This window comes from Peromyscus californicus, unplaced genomic scaffold, assembly GCF_007827085.1.
Source record: "Peromyscus californicus insignis strain IS unplaced genomic scaffold, ASM782708v3 Scaffold_9__1_contigs__length_137607984, whole genome shotgun sequence".
NCBI classification, from domain to species: domain Eukaryota; kingdom Metazoa; phylum Chordata; class Mammalia; order Rodentia; family Cricetidae; genus Peromyscus; species Peromyscus californicus.
Window position 1 is genome coordinate 52,263,236 of NW_026294617.1, and position 6,654 is coordinate 52,269,889.

General features: G+C 43.3%; 1 pseudogene; it reads right to left on the bottom strand.

The window, feature by feature from the left end:
- Positions 1 to 1,048: 1,048 nt before the first annotated feature.
- LOC128105776 (60S ribosomal protein L29-like) lies at positions 1,049 to 1,525 on the bottom strand (annotated as a pseudogene).
- Between the last annotated feature and the right edge of the window lie 5,129 nt (positions 1,526 to 6,654).

Here is a 6,654-nt window from a genome sequence, read left to right on the forward strand (position 1 = left end):
CTTTCTATGCTTGCCCTAGGCTCCTATTAAGGCCAGATAAGTATGGATCTGGATTAAATATTCAAAATCCTAAGCATTTTGCTAAGCATTATAATTAGAATAATTTTCTCTAAATCAGAACTATCTATTTTGAACTCTTATTACCAAAATTTGCAGAACAGATTCTACAGGAGGATAAAGGGAAGAACTGAATTGAATTAAAGTTTTTGAAGGAATAAAGGAAAAGAAAAGACAAGGTAAAGAGAAAGAACAAGTGAAGGAGTGTGATAGTTGGATTTAATTGTCAATATCATACAATCTAGAATCACCCATGAAGGGAGTCTCAATGAGAGATTTTCTCTATGACACAGACCTGTGGACACATCTGTAGGGAGTTGTCTTGATTCTGTTAGTTGAGGTGGGGAGACTCATCTACCATAGCACCGTTCTCTGGTCAGGGGATCCTGGATTGTGTAAGAGTAAAGAAAATAAGCTGAGCACTAGCCTGCATTCATTTATGGTCCTTCCTGATTATGGAAGAGCATGGTCAACTCCTCTCAGCCCCTGCTGTTGTGACATCCCTGCTCTGATGGATTATAATCTGGAACTGTGACATGAAATAAACTCTTTATTCCCTAAGTTGCTTTTGTGGAAGATAAAAATCAAGAATAAGGAAAAAGAAGTGAAGGGGGAGTGAGGAAGGAAGGGAGGGAGGGAGGGAACGGGGAAGGGGAGAAAGAGAAAAGGAAAAGGAAAGGGCAGTTTAAGTGTTTCACTGATTCTCTAGGATACAGGCATATTTATCATATTTATAATTATTATTGCATCTTCACTGTTATGACTCACCCATGAACTTACAAATTTATCTTTGAGAACTCTTTACTATCCCTTCTGCATAGATTTCTTCAATGATTTTTCCTTTCCCGTGTCCTTTTCCTATACATTTTTCTTTCTTTCTTTCTTTTTTTTTTTAACAGATCCTGCCTCAAGTTTATTTGTAAAAACAGCATGGGGTCCTGATCATCTGCAAATAGTGTGTAGGTGTGTCACACCAGTCCAACTGTCTGGCAGACAGAAACCTTTTCTATGGGGCCTTCACAGGGGCCTGGGCACCTTTGGGAGCCTGAGCTGGAGCTGAGGCCTCTGCCTTGGTTTGATCCTTGGGCTTTGGCTGGCAGAGCCTACGACCCTTGGCCATGTAGCTTCTAATCCGCTTCCCGAGCTTGGGATGAGCGATGAACGTGAGACGGCTGAGCTTGCGGCTGGGGCCCTTTGGCATCTTGGGCTTAACTGCCTTGGGCTTCACAAGGGCCTTGGTGGCCTCTGCATGCGCACTCACTGCCTTTGCGTTGTTGGCCTGCATCTTCTTCAGGCCTTTCTTGTTGTGCTTCTTGGCAAAGCGCATGTTCCTCAGGAACTTGGGGTCCACCCCCTTAAGAGATTCGTATCTTTGTGACCGGGGTTTCTTAATACCATTTCTGTGCCATTTTCAAGACTGGTTGTGTGTGGTGTGGTTCTTGGACTTGGCCATGCCGGAACGGTAACCAGCGGCTCCCGAAGCGCCTGGGACCAGACCATTTTTCTACTCATTATCAAGTGATAAGACAAATGAAATATTCATTAGTAAAGCTTGATGGTCACTTCAGCACTGACATTTTACTGTAGGATATTAGAAGACCAAATTATTTACAAGATCCAAAGGCAGGAAATGGTAGGAAATGGTTTTTCTTCGCTGTTAACTTGTTAGACTGAGGATACCTCTGCTGTGTGCCTGGGGCGGTTTATAATAACTAAATCTTGAAGACTCTGACCTAATCCCATGGTGTAACCCATTAGTGGATTCAAAACTCAAATACAGTGGGAGTTCTAGGGTCAATCATGGGTCTCAGGAATAAGCCTCAACAGTGGTAAACTCATTATTAATGTGCCCTCATCTGGATCTCTCTCTCTCTCTCTCTCTCTCTCTCTCTCTCTCTCTCTCTCTCTCTATCTCTATCTCTATCTCTGTCTCTCCCGCTCTCCTTCCCTTTCGCCCTCCTTCCCTCCCTTCCTCTCCTGGAATCCATCTCCCAGAATAAGTTGATCCTTACTTTACAGTCTATTTCTTGGGAACTCAACTTAAGACATTCAATCTGCATTCAAGAACATTTACTTCTATTATCATGACATGTAAGAAATTCAATAGGTAACAAGTACCAAATATGAATCTTGAGACAGTGCATGAATATTTTCAAGCACAAAGATGTGCTTTGCATTCCCTTGAATTCATCACACTCAAGACCATATCCTTCCTCGACTCCTCTAGGCAGTTTTGTTCTTTGTTGCTCATCCTTATCTTCCAAGTGAATCCTAATGACTACTTAGTCTAGCACAATATGTTTTAAAATTTTTATCAAATAAAGCTTGGCTAAACCTTGGTTAAGGTTTAGCGCCCTTAAACTTAGTCTGATTTTGTTCAATTGGAATATCCTAACTTATTTTTCTCTCCCATTTTTCTATATACTTTGACCTCTTCTTCATCACAAAGTCATATTTCACCTCATAACAGTCAATATATCTCTTCCTACTTTTTCATTTCTCCAAACTCTTTTATCCACCTGGATGCTTTCTCTAATGAAACAAAATGGAATTTCCCGATATTTGGCCACTTTAAAATGTTTCCTTACAGCTACAATACATAAAATATTAACTTTAATTTATAAATAGTCACATGATGAACAATCTTATCTCTTTTCTAAATTAGAAATTATGGCTTTTTGTAGCTAAATGTATGGTATTTGTTATTGGTCCCCTCCACTCACCTCACAACACACACAAAAGATTCAGAGGCAGGCCATCTTCTCCAGTCCTGCCGCACGTCACAGTGGTACCTGGAGAAACTTTCTCTCTGAAAATCATGTTCTTTTAACATGAGACTCTTTCAGAATTGGGTATGTTTTGTTTTGTTTTTTCATAGAACCCAACAATAGTACATATTTTCACCTTCTTGCTTTTGCTGGTGTTTCCTACTGACAAGCTACATATGTAAACACCAAAACAATGAAACAACAACAAAAACCCCAACATACTAGAGTGGCTAATCCTGTCAAGTATGGTATACCCAGTACATTATGAGGAGGGCAGGTTAACTCACATATTGCTTTAGTTCTAAATCTATCATCTCTATAATTTTGGAGGCCTTTGTACCAAAATTATGACTTGAAAATATTCCAGTTCAACACACCATCACCAAATCCAACAATTCAGGAGACAAGATTTAAGTATGCTTTGTTTCCAGCGGTTTCATGACAATATGATAGATTTAGAACATAAATGATCTAACTGGGAAGTCTGTATGCAAATGGCTGAACTCATTCATTTGAGTACAAGTTATCATTTTGCCTTTCATTAATCAAAAAGACGGCAGTGAATATAGAGAGCTATATTTCCTTCTTTCTGGGTTTGTTGCTCTAAATGCCTGGAAGAAAGAATGTCCATGACTTACTTGTTCCACATTAAGAAACAACTTTTATTCTTAGAAATAATCATGCAAAATGACCCCCAAATGGCTTATTTTAGTAAATCATTTCCTTAAAACACTTCACTAAGTTTTTCTAGGACAGTGTAGTTAGATATCTGCAGATGAAATAAGAACTGTGCCATTTGAGACTAAATATTGAAACAAGAGCAAAGAGTTAGACAGATGGACTTGCCTTAAGCATGAAAAACATCCGGAGGCCTGGGAGGGTGCATGGAGAACAGTGGTTGGGCGCCATTATGATGAGTGAGTACAGACTGGGGAAATGGGAGAGAGAGAGAGGCAGAATGATTAATTCGTGTGCTGGGGAGAGATGCAGATCTGAAGAGGTGAGGACAGTGAGGAACAGGCTGACATAGATGGCCGGCTTGCTACCCAGAGCCATGATGACGTCTGAACCTGGGCTGCTACCAAGGGCCCCAACACACCTGTGAAGGTCTGTGTTGATGTCCATGGCTCCTGTTATCACAAAGGGCCCTGAGGATGCCTGGAGTCTGGGCCACCTGTGACCATGTCAGTATCTGAGAAATGTGCCCTCAAGGATCCATGCTGATCCAGGATTCCTGCCCTGCCACCCAGGACCATGGTTTGGTTCGGTCTGCTGCTGAGGGTCATGTCTGGGTCTGTGGCCCTGCTGTGACCAGGCTCTGAGTTGACGTCCGAGGCTGCTGCTGCCACCAAGAGCTGAGCAGAGGCCCGAAATCTGGGCTGACACCTGAGGCCATTCATGTTGGTTATTGAGGATCAAGCTGACACCTCGGCTATACAGACCTGAGTGGCCTGTGCTGCCACCCAGGGCTGTGGTGTTGTCTGGACCCGAACTGCAGCTGAGGACCATGTCTGGGTCCCTGGCCCTACAGCAGCCAGGATCTGTGTTGATGTTCATTGCTCCTGTTACTATTGAAAGCCAAGAGATGCCCCTAGTAGTACTAGGGAGAGCTGGTCCTGCCCATCACCAACTGCAACACTCTGGAGAGCAGGCCCTGCACATCTCCTAGGCAGCACATTAGAGCTGAACTTATTGGTGGGTGCACAGGTGAACTGGTCTTGTGGGTGTGAGAGCAGGAGAGCTGACCCTGGTCCCTCCCTCAGATGCCCTGTGATGGCACGGGTGAGGGAAACAGCCCTTCATCCCACCCCTTGCCACCTGCAACAAACAGGAGAGCTGACCTTAGGGCAAGAGAATGCAAAAGCTGGCCCTACCCCTCACCAACTGTGCAACTGGGAGACTGTGCCCTGAGGCTCACCTAGGCAAAACAGTAGAGCTGTCCGTGGTGGTGTAGGTGCGGGTGAGCTGGACCCAAGGGCATGAGAGCAGGAGAACTGGCCCCCTCCTTGCTGCCTGCTGAACTGGAAGAGCTAGCCAGGGCAGGGCTGGAGAGCTTGCCCTGGCAGTGACAATGAGAGAAAGCTGGCAGGCTGACCAACCCAGCTAACACCCAGGCCCAGAAACAGGGCTATGAGCTAGTACACCTCAACATCCAGCTCATCAATGAACTGCTGGAGCATGTGAAGGGCTTTGGATCTGCAGGGCCAGACCTGCAGATCCAAAGCCGCAGGATCTCCATGACACAGGGCTACAAGAGGAGCCCCAGTGAGGGCCTAGTATCCATAGTGCAGCAGAAGCCAGAGGCCTCCAGCCAGTCCAGTGACTCATTGCAATGAACACTGACAAGCAAAGATGTATGGATTAAAGGATATACTGTGGGGCTCACTGGACCACACGACGGCTTCCACGCCAAGATTATTGTTGTTGTTGTTATTTGTATGTTTGTTTTTTTGTTTTGTGTTTTTTAGGGGGGTGGTTTTACTTTTAAATTTTATTTTGTGGGGGAGGTTGCAAAATTATATTTTTTTTTGTGGGCAGAGGGTGGAAGTGAGGGGAGAGGTGGGATCGGGATGTGTGATGTGAAACCCATAAAGAATCAATTAAAAAAAGTTAAAAGAAAAAAGAATAAAAAACACCCCAAATGATAAATACAAGAAATAAGAAAGAATCAGCGGTGTGCAGGGAAAACTATTACCGATGAATTGAGTAAAAGTGTGGCTTTTGGATGCTAATTGCTGGACATAGAAGAGGCTCTACTGTAGGAACCACACTCAGTAAGCTGCTTACAACTTTCCCTTCTCCAAGACCCACTTGCTCAAGTCCCTGAAGTGTCTTCAAGTTGTACTTGGCTCTCTTTGATGCCTTGGTGTCGTTTGGGATAATGGCCCCTATTGTTTTCATGAAAGGACAGACAAGTCACAAAGTCGGAAGCTATCGACACAAGGAAATGCTTGTATAACGTGGACCCAAGTGACAGAACAGGAGAAATGGAGAGATGACTGCCCAAACCATCCCTCAGCAGCACATCGATCAGCAGCAGTAACTCCTGAATCTGCCCCCAGAACTCTCAACGGGCAGTAATATCAACAGCAATTTTCAAAGTTCATCAATTTCCAGTCATAAAAGTAAAACACAGACACTGAACAAAGGTAAATAAGCATTTTAGAAAATAACATTCAGTAACACCATTAGTAATGTGAAGACTTTTCCTCCAGTGTCAGCATATTTTGATACCATAACTGAGTTCTTAGATCAGCATAGTTTTATATATTGCTCTTTCAATCTTAAAATACTAATAGTTCACTATGTTACGAAAGTTTAAGTGGGAGGACAATATTGTACTGAACAGATACAGTATGTTTCCTTAACTCCCTTTTGTTTTGTTTTGTTTTAGCCTTTAACAGTGTTCTCATAAGTTTGATAATGAAATTTTTAAGTGTCTGCTTTATTTTTAAGCTCATCTCCCGGAATCATCTTTTCTTGCAGAACTACAAACTGCTGTGGGATGTTCTGTATGGCAAATGTGTTGCTGATTAGTCAATAAATAAAATACTGATTGGCCATTGGCTAGGCAGGAAGTGTAGGCAGGACAAGGAGGAGAATAAAGCTGGGAAGTGGAAGGCTGAGTCAGAGAGACACTGCCAGCCACCACGATGACAAACAGCATGTGAAGATGCCGGTAAGCCACGAGCCATGTGGCAAGGTATAGATTAATGGAAATGGATTAATTTAAGCTGTAAGAACAGTTAGCAAGAAGCCTGCCATGGCCATACAGTTTGTAACCAATATAAGTCTCTGTGTTTACTTGGTCGGGTTTGAGCGGCTGTGG